The sequence below is a fragment of the Oryctolagus cuniculus genome, chromosome 4 (genome assembly GCF_964237555.1).
Source record: "Oryctolagus cuniculus chromosome 4, mOryCun1.1, whole genome shotgun sequence".
Lineage (NCBI taxonomy): Eukaryota > Metazoa > Chordata > Mammalia > Lagomorpha > Leporidae > Oryctolagus > Oryctolagus cuniculus.
In genome coordinates, this window is record NC_091435.1 from 111,843,953 (window position 1) to 111,857,760 (window position 13,808).

Genomic DNA, 13,808 nt, shown 5'->3' on the forward strand with positions numbered 1-13,808 from the left:
AAACATGGCATCTCAGTATTTCTGAGAACAACACTTGTTTTTACATCCATGTTTGGAAAAGGCACATGGAATGCTCACTGTGGGTACTTCTGTGCCGTCTTTCCGTGCTTCCTGAACTCTGTCCACTTTGACAGAGTTTGCTGTGGAATGGCAAGTGTTACGTGGCATGTTATTAGGACCTGTTTTCCCCTTTGGGCCATGTTGAGCAATGCCTGTTTCTGTTACTCGCCAGCCGTGCTGCCACGCACGCCTACTCCGAAACCAATGTGTCTAAGTGTGTGTTTAATTTAAGGACTCTTTTTGCCACATGTATGCAAATACCATTTTCTTCAGATTCATTCTCTTCAATTTTCAGGAGAAAAGTTTGGGATGGTGGACTCAGGAGGACCTGTAAAATGTAGTTATTCAGATCTTGACAATTTTACATTAAACTTTTTGGCTAGTCCAAACTTACACAGTCTGTTTTAGTTTTTAACACTAAATTCAAGTCATTTGTCTCTTAAAAAAAGTTGCAGACACCGGTTCATATGCAGGGGCTCTGATCTCAAGTACACTAAGATGGGCAGAACCAAAAGGAAACCTTCTCTGGGGAAACTACTTTCACTTACGACTCATTGGTTTTGTACCAATATTTTTTAGAATACACTTCAGTGTAAGTTTTGTCAGTTAACCTTACTTTATGAGTAAGCTAAATAACCCAAATTACATCTGTTAAGCCTGTTTTACTACTATGGCACTTTGATCAATGGTCAGTAACCCATTTCTTTACTGGCAAAGGCTCCATCCGCCATGTGCTGGAGCGTCTGTTCTGAGTGTGGTGGTATCTATGGATGCTCATGTTTCCTTCATGTAAGTGCCTGCTCAGAGTTTCAGACTTTTAAAATGCCAAATATTTTCAGGTCACTTGCATGTAGTACATCTAGAAAATATTCAAAGAGATTTTGAAAACCAATTGTATTTAACTAGCCTCAAATTGTGCAACCATGATATATAATAAAGAATTTCAAACAGAAAAAAGATATATAAAAATTATGATTTTATTGCTCTGTTAAATAATAATGGTCTTTTTCTCTAAATCAGTACATTTATTTCTTACAATTTTCCCAAATGAGTATATAAGTCTCTGTTCCTCAAAGGCTCTTCAAAACCTATTTCACCATCCTAATATTTCTCACATTAATGAATCAAATAAACATGAAATATCTCCATTTAATATTTGTATGGGTCACATTTTTAAAGATTTTAAAAACCATTTTGACAGCATTTTTCACCTTGAAGAGAAAACTGCATGTAATTCTTTTTTTCTAATAAACCATTTCCATAACCCAGTTACTGATATACTCCTGACTGCTCTACCATCAAAAATATGTTTTATAGCTTCATGAATAATAAGAATTACATGTCTGTAGATGAAAAGATAATCTATTTAAACCTCATTTAATTAACATTGAAAAAAACAGATTATTTAATTACACAGTTACTTTTTCTGGTAAAAAACACAGCAACTAATAGTTCAAATGAGCCTTGTTACAATGTAGAAATCAACTCAGAAATGTTACACAATTATTATGCAATTAGAAAAATAACTACCACTCCATAATCTCAACTCCAACCAACCCAAGACAGACATACTCATGCAAACCAGCATGTGCAGAACTATGTAAGTCCTTGGCTAATTTCTTTCTTGAGCTGTCACAAACCAGCTATAGTGTTATGGGTCGACAAGAGACACTAGGCTCAGCAATCAGACCTTGTAAATTCCATAATTTTAAAACTAAAGGTAAAGAAAAGGGTTGTTCTGTATAGTAATGTGGAGCCATCAACACTTTTCCACCACTCACTCATCTGCTTCACCAGAGAGAGAAAAGCCCTCTGTCCTAGGAAGATGTCTCTGGCTGTAATTTACAGCACAATTTACTTAAAATTTCCCAGGTGTTTATTTCCTAGTTATTTGTTACTTATGATAAATGATACTGATTTTCCATTTTTCTTTACATAAATTCATATTTGAAAGAAAAATTTATAAGTAACAGTATAGGCGGTAGAATGATATAGCAAAATCATGACTGTCTTAAGTGAACAATTAAGGTTTGAGGAACACACTGTCAGATGCAACTAATGCTTGAAATAGAACTTCATTTATAGTTGCCCAACCCAAAGTTATGTTTTCAGCAAATTGTTTAGAAGAAGCTTCTCCAGGAGGTGAGCTCAAAAGCAAACTAGTGCAGAGAGACCAAGAGACAGAGGGTCAGGAGATCTGAACTCAAGCACTAGATAAGTGATTAGATGTTGCAAAATCTTGAAGAGGGGAGCCCATTGAATTCTTGTTGCTTCATTTCTAACAATCAAAGTGATTTCCAAGGATCCTTTCAACATTATAGTGTAGAATGTAATCCACACTAATATGTCCATCTTCTGCACTCTTATTTTGCATAGTTGATTTTAGCACTGATTTGTTTTTAATTACCTCATGTATGCTAGCTTTGTCTTTCCAGTAAGACTGGAAGATTGTATTGGAGAGGAATCACTTCAAATTCTTTTTTGTCACTTAGAGTAGTTTATTCAATATGGGCCAAATGGTAACACTCAGTTACAGTGTGATCATTGCTTGATAATTGGACAGGTTTTAGCTTTTGGGATAAATATGATGAATATTTTATTAAAAATTAAGTGGCAGGGCCAGCATTTTGGCACTTCTGGTTAAGCCACCACCTGTGACACTGGCAACCCATATGAGCACTGGTTTGCAGCCCAGCTGGTCCACTTAATTTTTTTTATTAAAAGTTTATTTATTTATTTGAAAGGCAGAGTTACAGAGATAAAGGGAAGACAGAGAGACAGAGTGAAAGAGGGAGATCTTCCGTCTGCTTGTTTACTTCCCAAATGGCTGCAATGACACTGCGTTGGGCCAGGACAAAGCCAGGAACCACAAGCTTCATCTGGGTCTCCCATGTGGGTGACAGGGCCCCAAGGACTTGGGCTATCCTCTACTGCTTTTCCAGGGCCACTGTCAAGGAGCTGGATTAGAAGTGGAGCAGTTGGGACTTGAACCAGTGCCCACATGGGATGCTGGTGTTGCAGGTGGCTTAACCTGCTGCACCACAGCACTGGCTCCCAAGCTGCTCCACTTATGATCCAGCTTCGTGCTATTGTGCCTTGGAAAACAGTGAAAGATGGCCCAAGTATCTGGGACCCTGTCTCCCATGTGTGAGGCCCTGATGGAATTCCAGGCTCCTTGCTTCACCCTGGGCCAGCCCTAGTCCTTGTGGTCACTTGGGGAGTAAACTAGCAAATAGATGTGCTCTCTCTCTTTCTCTCTCTCTGTGTAAATGTGTATGTCTGTATCTGTCTCTTTCTCTCTCTCTTTGTAACTCTACCTTGCAAATAAATAATTACATCTTTTTTAAAAAATTAAGTGGCATCCAATAAGTAGGTTGAAATTTAGAACACTGGCTTTGAAACACATTTTTGTGGACACTTTATGGTGGAAGAATGCTATGATTGAAAGTTTTGCTCCCCTCACACCTCCTGTCTCTAAGATGATGGTATCAAAATGTGAGGCTTTAGGTGGTATGATTAGATCATGAGGTTGGAGGGCTCATGAATGGAGTTAGTGCCCTTATGAATGAAGCTGCAAAGGGTTGTTTGCCCCTGCACCATGTAAGGACACAGTGAGAAGGCACTCTCTGCGAACCAAGAAACAAGCCTTCATCAAACACGAAGTCTGAGGGTGGCTTGATGTTGGATTTCCCACCCTCCAGACCTCTGGGAAATAAATTTATTTTGTTTATAATCTAATCAATTTATGATATGTTGTTATAACAGCCCAATTAGACTAAGCCAAATGTCATGATGACAAATTTAACTGCTGTAAAATATGTGAGCATCAGTCACCGACTAAAACTTACCAAATTCATAAAGAACCAATAAAGAATTTGAGGTTTTAGCCCCCCAAAAATTATCTAATTGACTAAAATACTAATAACTGAACTGTCCAATATAATAGCTACTAACCATATACAGCTATTTAAATTTTAAAAATGTAGTTCCCTAATTGCATTAACCATATTCCAAGCATCCTGTGACCAATGGCTACCAAACTAGGCAGCACGTTTGTAGGACATTTCCACCATCACAGAAAATTCCACTGGGCAGCACTTCTCTAGTATGTAGATTGAAGCTCTCTACTGGTGGTATCAGTTCAAAGCAAACAGCATTTCTCCAACTCATTCCTCAACAAAGGAGAAGTATGAGTGACAAAGAATTTGCTATAGGTATCATAGCCCAATAAAATGGAATATTTACTTGTGATTTTGTGTATTTATAAATTAAAGTACCTTAAGTGAAACAAAAAAATACCATTTATAAGTACAAAATGTATTACAAATATGAAAGTCAACTAAGGAAACACAGAATAAATCTTCATTGGAAATGACTTTATTATTTCTCTCAGTAAGCCTACCAAAATCCATCACCAGGAGCTATGCAACATATACTTGGCAGAAGTTGCCTTTCCAGCTTAATTTTCTATGCCAAGGATCCAGGACTTCAGAATTTTGGTTGAGAAAATAAAAAGCAATTGTGAAGTGGTTCCACTGGCCTAAGCAGACAATACCCCATGACCCAACCCCACCCTAGCAAAATTAAATTGCAGAGCAAAGGACAAACAAAGGAGAAATTAACAAATACTAGCTCAACAAATATAGTCTATAAATGAGTTATCAGCAAAGATACAACACATGCAATAAAGTATGTAATAATATATACTGTATTTACCTCAGTTTCTTTACTTCTCTTTATGTTACCAGATGGGTTATTTGAAAAAACTCCAATCTCCTACACAGAAAAGTGAGATTCTGGCACAGCACTAACTAGAGATTTTTTGGCCCTATAGGCAAGCATCTGTGAGTGGGGTTGGGTGCGGGGAAATAATGTGTTTGGGAAAATGTTGGTAGATGCCCAAGCATAAAGGAGGGACCCAGCAAAACTCTTATTCTTGTCCTTGTTATCTCTGTTAGACACCAAGAAGCCAGCCCAGAACCGTGGGCAAGCTGACCATCGTAACTGGAGAAGTGTGTGGGTGGGGGTTGGAGGGGAGAGCAGCAATGTCCTTAAGGAAGAAGCAGCTTCAGATTCACTGTTCCAAAGCCATCATCTGAGGCATCAAATTAACCTGTCAACCTGGTTTGAGCCATCTAGAAGGTTCTTAAAAAATCCCAGTGGAGCAGAAATCTAATACAATTATGAATTTTATCTCTGTCTCTTATTTATGTATGTCTAATAAAAACAAGGTTGACTTGGTGTTTTTGTTTCCTGGAAGCCTGTATAGATATAAATGGTGCTCTCTTACAACTGTAGGTATTCTCGCAGCCTCTGAAACCAAGTATGGGTCGCCTTCCTGTTCTGCACCAGGTCTCACCCACGCTTGATTTCATGGGCCAGGAGAGCTCATCTGTAAAACCTAACACAGGTCTGAAATCAGAAGCATCAGCAGAAAAATAAAGCAAGAAAAGATACAGCAAATTATCAGATAAATAACAGTGTACAAAAGAGCTGGTACTATCTCAGAGGAAGACATTTCTGGTGTAACTTTCTATTCAGATTATCTATAGTGTCTCCAAGATAGTGTGAAGTGACAGATAAACACTCAACAACATTTGTGAAATTTATTATGTGTATATTTCTTTGTTGTTTACTTTATTTTTTAACTTTTATTTAATGAATATAAATTTCCAAAGTACAGCTTATGGATTACAATGGCTTCTCCCCCCCCCCCATAACTTCCTTCCCACCCGCAACCCTCCCCTTTCCCGCTCCCTCTCCCCTTCCATTCACATCAAGATTCATTTTCAATTCTCTTTATATACAGAAGATCAGTTTAGCATATAAAAGGTTTCAACAGTTTACACCCACATAGAAACACAAAGTGAAAAATATTGTTTGAGTACTAGTTATAGCTTTAAATCACAATGTACAGCACATTAAGGACAGAGATCCTACATGAGGAGTAAGTGCACAGTGACTCCTGTTGTTGACTTAACAAATTGACACTCTTGTTTATGGCCTCAGTAATTACCCTAGGCTCTTGTCATGAGTTGCCAAGGCTATGGAAGCCTTTTGAGTTCACCGACTCTGATCATATTTAGACAAGGTCGTAGTCAGAGTGGAAGTTCTCTCCTCCCTTCAGAGAAAGGTACTTCCTTCTTTGATGACCTGTTCTTTCCACTGGGATCTCACTCGCGGAGATCTTTCATTTAGGTTTTGTTTTGTTTTGTTTTGTTTTTGCCAGAGTGTCTTGGCTTTCCATGCCTGAAATAGTCTCATGGGCTTTTCAGCCAGATCCGCATGCCTTAAGGACTGATTCTGAGGCCAGAGTGCTGTTTAGGACATCCACCATTCTATGAGTCTGCTGTGTATCTCGCTTCCCATGTTAGATTGTTCTCTCCCTTTTTTATTCTATCGGTTAGTCTGGAAAATTCAACTACAGAGTCTCACTCAATGTATTTCACACCAGTCATTCTGGCTTGAAATGTCTAACTTTGTCCACCATCAAATTATAAAGCATACACTTCCATAGAGTTCTTCTAGTATTTTTAGTACATTTTTAATGAACTACCAGAAGAAAACATATAATAAAAACTCAATCTAAGAAATATTGCCAATACATAAATAAACTGAATTATTTCATGACATCTTAAACTATATCTGACAAAGCTGGATTTTGAAATTATTTAGCTTTCAATAAAAAGCAGTATAATTTCAAGAAATTCTAGATGTCAGTAATTTCTGTTAATTGAGGACACTATAAATGTATATCACAATATTTTCATATTAAAAGGATAACAGAAGCTAAGTAACCAGCACAAACCACTGTGACATGACACTTAGTTCTAAACTTGCAGAGCACAGTTACAGTACACATAAGATTACCAAAAAAATAAAAAAAATAAAAAAACAGAGCCATAGCAGAGCAGAATTGACAGACTCCTTAAAAATAATCTTCTGGTTCAATCCCAAACATTTAGAAATGGTAAAGCAGGAGTTATTGGCCTTCACTTTAATTCAGATTCGAAATGTGACACTAGAAGTTCTGAAATCAGTGATTTGCGTCAACACAAACTACCTAAGCTCCAGGCCCCCACATGTCCTCCGAAAAGAATGACATGCTAAGGACATTTCATGACTGATTTGACAGTGGCCCAGAAACTTCCTTGTTCCATTTCTTCCTTGCTCCTATTTTGTTTCATTTCTACCTGGCTCTTTGCTCTGTTTTGCTTCAATATTTTCAATCCTTGTGCTAACATTTAAACTTGGTACTTGCATTTTGTGTCCTAATGCTAACCTCTTTGGCTTCCTGAGACAAAAAGATCCATCTTGTCTGTCTATCTCTGTCTCTCTCCATCTCTTCCTGGTGTAGACACTGTGATTCTCAAGTATTAAAGCCTCTTGAGATGACACTAAAGTTAACAAATCCTAGTTATGTACAAGGTCATTGGACTTAACTTCTCAAAGCATGGTATTATAATTCCCAAGTGGCATTACATCAACATCAACTTCTTTGTAGATACTTTCAGATCAAGTCAGCATTTGTCCAAAGGGCACAGGCCACATAATGGGGACCTTTCAATTGACTATAATTAATGCATAAAGTTAGATGGAGGAGTGGAGTTGAGGATACCAAAGATGAAAAGGAACTTTCCAAAGTGGACAATCAAAATAAAAAAAGGCATTTCAAGAAAAAGGAAGGCTGGCGCCGCCACTCACTAGGCTAATCCTCCGCCTGTGGCGCGGCGCCAGCACCCAGTTTTTGACTGGGTCCCGGTTGGGGTGCCGGATTCTGTCTCGGTTGCTCCTCTTCCAGTTCAGCTCTCTGCTGTGACCCAGGAAGGCAGTGGAGGATGGCCCAAGTACTTGGGCCCCGCACCCGCATGGCAGACCAGGAGGAAGCACCTGGCTCCATAGCGGCTATTTGGGGGGTGAACCAACAGAAGGAAGACCTTTCTCTCTCTCTCTTTTTCTCTCTCACTGTCTAACTCTGCCTGTCAAAAAAAAAAAAAAAAAAAAAAAAGAAGAAGAAGAAAGAAAAAGGAAAACGATGTGAAAAACGAAGACATATGAGATAGTCAAAAACTCTGAAAATTTCTTTATCACTAGAGAATAAGAAAGGACACATAGTGAGAGAAGCAGAAAACCAAAGAAAAATTGAGCATGCAGGGGTCACACCATCAAAGGCCACATATACAGTAACAGGGAATTTGGATGTTTTCTCAGTAAGTGGTGAGATACCAGGGGCTCATTTGAAAGTTGTTGCAGTGTTCAAGTAGAAAATGAGAAGAGCATAAAATTAGACTTGTGGCAGTGAGGGTGAAAAGAGCACTAAGAATTTACAGGACTTGAAGACTGGATGTTGGAGTGGAGGGAAAATGCATAATGACACTCAGGCTTTCAGGTTGCTTGAATATCAGGATTGTGACAGTGATGTCATTTACCCAGACAGAAAGAAAAAAGGACAAAGAGATTTCAAGCAGGTAGGAAATGAGCTCAATTTTTAATTTATTCACTTACTATTTAATTGAAAGGCAGAGAGAGAAAAAGAGACAAAGATAGACAGGGACAGGGATCTTCCATGTGCTGATTCACTCTCCAAAGCCTGCCAATAGCCAGGGCTGGGCCAGGCTGAAGCCAGGAACTGGGAACTCAATCTGGATTTCCACATTGGTGGCAGGGACCCAACAACTTAAGCCAGTTGCCTGCCAAGGGTGTGCACTAGTAGGTAGCTGGAATCAGAAGAGTCAGGACTCGAACCCAGGCATTCTGATGTGGGATGCAGGTATCCCAAGCAGCTTCTTATCCACTATGCCAACCACCCAACCCAAACTCAATTTTAAACCTGAAGATCTTGAAATAATAGGCATGGGAATGCTAGATTTTAAAACCAAAGAAAAATTCAAGGAAGCTCAAAGATAGCATTTGGAGACAGAGTAGTGACTGAAAGACAGAGAACATGGTCCCTTAATTGAGGAAGTAATGGGAGGAAAATCAAGAGAAAGCACTTGCCAAAATTTATATAGACCATAGGAAGTCATATTATCACACTCAAAATATTTTAATTCATAAAGTTTTTGCATTATTTCATCAAATCTCAATTTTTATATAAATTACATTAACATAGAAGAGAGTTAACTTTTTTGGTATTTTAAATCTGAACTTCAGCCTAGCTTATTGTTAAAAAGCAATTATTTCCTAGCATACACGTGCAGCCTTATATGTGAAATAAATACTGCAATAAAGTCTTAATAATTGATTTCTGTGTGGCACCATTATTTTGAGGACCTCCAGTAATCATTTACTTTACACTGAGAGTTTGCGTAAAAATTGCTTTTTCTGTATTCATCCCAGAGGATTCCTCCTTGAAATCAATTAGAGGAATAAAATAAATGCACAAAGCTCATTTATATACATACATCACAGACAAGGGTCTTCCTTGTTCTTGTTTACTCACCTTCTTTTCTTCACGATTTGGTACTCTGCCCATAATCAGAATTGGGTTTTGGTATATTCCTGTGAAATCTAACAACTGAGCAGATATTTCAAATTGTCCAGGGCTCCACCCTCCCTTCTTCATTGCTATTCACTCTTCTGTTCAGTGTTCAGTCTTAAGATGCAGATCATTCCCATAGGTTTTTGCACTATGCTTGGGATCCTTAATATTACTTCCAAGAAAGTTTGATCCGACCCATTTTAAGAGCAGGTGGCCACTATACAGAAAGATGGAGCTTTAATATAATCCCCCATCCATATAAAAGACACCACAGGGAGCTGTCAGTATGTGAAAAGTAATCAGTCACATAATCTTTATTAAACACAGCACTCACCTAACCTCAAAGGGCTGGGAATCCTTAAAGAAAAAAGCCCTTTTGTTGCAGATTACTTTAGATTTAGCCTGAGGATCAAAGGAGTAATTTCATTTTATTTTATTTTTGAATCTTGAGCCTTTACATAGAGTGTTTTCCTGGGAAGGAATTTTTCATCTTAATACTGAGTTTTCTATCCTAAGGTCTTGGGTGGAAGCAAACAGTCGCAACATGCAGATGGTTTCATGGAACCATTTTTCTGGATCCCCTGGAATAAATCAACTTTTGTAACAGTATCGCCAAAGAGTTCATGTCAGCGTAAATCTTCGGAGGCCTGAGTATATTCTATATTCGACCAGTAATTACTTTTTAAGGGGAAGAAAAAATAGACGTATTGCCTATTTGATGCTTTCACCCAGTCTGAGACATTAAATCTTTCCTTTCAAGTATGGTATAGGATTACACTCTCCACTCACAATCAAGTCCTGATTTGGGATGACAGCCTTCAGCCATCAAGATACTGCTTTTAATCAGCCACTTCGGAGGAGCAACAAATGAGGAGTTCATTATTTCAGTCTTTTATGAGTAGCTCTGATACAAACATTTATTCTGTTCACTATGGAGAATATGACTGAAAAAGGAGTTTTGCTGTAACAAGCAAAACTGCAGCAGTATCAATATACAAGCAACATTTCTATCCACATCAGATTACTCTAGAGCCTTGTAAATTCCTCAACCTCAGTGGCTAACAGTTCTCTTATTAAAAGAAAAAAACACAACTGAACAAATGTTTTGCATAGAATCAGATGCATTTTTCCATTTCTAAGAATGATTATAAGAAAAGAGCAGCATCGTCTCTTGCTGCTTTAAAAAGCTTCATCAACTTCTAAATAATATAATTTAAACTCTATCTATAAATGAGATAACAATAATGCTATTGGAGAAAGATTGAAAATTACAAATCTATAGTTTTGAATTTTCTCCTTATAAACACTGAATATAAATAACATTTGGTATATGAAATGATTTTACCATTATTTAATCTTTCCATCCCATTTTTAGACTTTATATATTGGTCAAATAATATGTTGTCACTGGTGCTATTCTGCTCTTTAAAAATACATTTTAAAAAATCAGAAGCCCCATCAGAAAATTTAAACATTGTTTCTCCTCTCCCATGAAACAGGAAAGACATTAATTTTTCCACCTTGAGGCACTGCCAATTATCAAGTCTGGCTGGAGGCTGCTGTCCAAATCCAACCTTTCTATACTATATCCACAAACCTTATTATTTCAAACCTTTCTTCCAAATCTCTAACCTTACAGCGGTGAGTGGTTCTAAATCCTAGCTACACATTAGACCCTCTTGGGAAGCTTTTAAAAGAAAGGGGTACATAGAAATTGTGATGTAATTGGGTTGCGACAGGACTTCAACATCAACGTTTTTCCAGGCTCCCCAGGTGATACAAGGTGCAGCCAGGTTGAGACACTGCCCTAAAGCAATTTCTAAGTCATCCTTTCATTAATTTTCATTGCCCATTTTGCCAATCTGTAGATCTAACTATTTCCCTTTCATAAACACGTAAAATAGATCAATTCATCCTGGTTATTAATATATTTCTCTCCAACAATTTGGATAATCTCACAGTATTTTCTATATTCAAGTAGAACAGTATTTTAGTATTTTACATTTCCTACATCCAAATAACATATTTGAAAGAAAGCAATAAAAGCCAAGAAGAAACATCTACTATATATGCCCTTAAATATTTAAGTACTTTGCTTTTCCCACAAGATTTCCATAATCCTTCTTCCAATGGCTACTATACTCATCATTGATTAATAAACAAACCACACATAAGAAACCATAGAGCAAAGATGAAACAGTGGATATCATTCATATCCATTAGAAATGAGTAGTAGTTGATTGCATTAGTATCCTTTAACAAACTACACTACCTTGTATCCACACCCTGTGACTTTTTTACTTTGCCTATTGAGAATTTCTACCCTTTGAAAGTGGACTGCCCTTGAGATTACTTTTGCCAAGAGAATGTGATGGAGGTACCACTATGGGATTTCTTAAGGGAAGTCTTTCTTTTTTAACTTTTATTTAATAAATATAAATTTCCAAAATACAGCTTATGGATCACAATGACTTTTCCCCCCATAGCTTCCCTCCCACCCGCAACCCTCCCATCTCCCATCCCTCTCCCATTTCATTCACATCAAGATTCATTTTCAATTACCTTCATATACAGAAGATCAATTTAGTACATATTAAGTAAAGATTTCAACAGTTTGCACCCACACAGAAACACAAAGTGTAAAATACTGCTTGAGTACTAGTTATAGCATTAATTCCTAAGAGATCTGCAGCTTGCATGTTTGCCCTTTTAGAATACTGGTGCTATCATTGGAAGGATCCTAGTCCAGTCTATTGGAAAATGAGAGTCACTATAAAGAACTAGTGTACCACAGCCACTATCAACTGCCAGGTATGTTATTGAGATAATTTGGGACCAGCCATCATCAGCTGTTGTCAAATGCCTACAGCTGCATGGGTGAGCACATGAAGGATCATCAGCAGGACTAGCAGAGCAATTTAACCTGGAAGCCCAGCCCAAACTGCAGAATCATGAGGAAATGAATGGCAGCTATTTAAGTTAGTAAGTGTTGGGAGACTTGTTGTGTACCAAGAGGAAATTTATACACAAGTTCATGTAATGTTCAGAAGAACTGATGACTGTGCTTGACACATGTATATTGTTTGCAATTCATAAGTTGAAACTGTTTGAAGTCACAACTTCATAAAGTGTTTTGCAGTTCAGTATCACCTCACTTCATAAAAATCATATAGTTACTTCTCATCTCTTTCACAATTGTAAGAAAAAAAATAACTGCCATAGCATCTCTAAACAGTCAGGAAACAAATTAGACCAAAGTTCTTATATAATTACTATATATTATAATTTCCTTCACTTTCCTCTGAAAACAGGATATACAGAGGAAAATCCCAGAACAGATTAAAAAATAAAACTGTTGTGTTGCTGAACCTAAGGATATTTACAAGCTTGGCCACCTCTGATAACTTTTACAAACCATCTCACTAAATACTTCACTGAATGAAAAAAACTTCTTAGAAACATTCCTACATAAATAGTGGCAGCTGGAGCATTTTGCAAAAATTCTATTGGAATCTGTCTTCAACCTGAACCTGAATTATGGCTAAAGTGAAATATACCTTTATGGCTTTATTTTCCAATTTTTAGTTTTGTGGTTTTTAAAAACACAGATGGGATTGGGAGTGGTATAATTGTACTAGTTTCTATAGCCTCTATAACAAATTAAAATTAACCAATGCAAATTTATCCTTTTATAGTTCTAGCAGGGAATTCTGAAATCACTTTCACTGAATTACATCAGGGTTTGGAAGGATTACACTCTGGGAACTCTAGAGGATAAACTTTTTTCTTGACTTTCTACCTTCTAAAGTTGATCCCTGGCCTTCTTTGCCTCTGGGTCTCCTCCTCCCTCTTTAAAGCCCGCAGTACAGCAACTTCAAATCCCTCTTTGCTTTCATCACCACATCACCTGTATGTTCATTTCCTATCAACTTTATATAATGACACTAGTGATTACATCATTGGGCCCACCTGGATATTCCAAGATACTCTGCTGGTCTCTAGACTTAATTTAATCACATTGGCAATGCTGATGTTCGGACTAGTGAGCAGTTAAGAATCAGTGTGTGATACCTGTACCCAAAGCCTAGATTGGGTTCAAGTTCCAATTCCACTCCCAATTTCAGCTCTCTACTCATGTAGAGATAATGTAACTCTGGAAGGCAAGTGACCGAGTCTTTGCCACTCACATAGGTGATCTAGGCTGAGCTCACAGCTCCTGGCAGCAGCCTATCCCAGATCTGGCTATTGCAGGCATTTTGCAGATGAG

The 13,808-nt window shown here is 37.6% G+C and overlaps 1 protein-coding gene and 1 non-coding gene across 5 annotated transcripts in view; both read right to left on the reverse strand.

The window, feature by feature from the left end:
* Positions 1-13,808, reverse strand: part of LOC108175368 (EGF-like and EMI domain-containing protein 1) — a 707,491-nt gene that overhangs the window by 370,721 nt on the left and 322,962 nt on the right. The gene's annotated exons all lie outside the window — the stretch shown is intronic.
* MIR551B (microRNA mir-551b) lies at positions 5,374-5,433 on the reverse strand. Its single transcript, NR_162683.1, has one exon. It is a non-coding gene; the product is annotated as a microRNA mir-551b (primary transcript).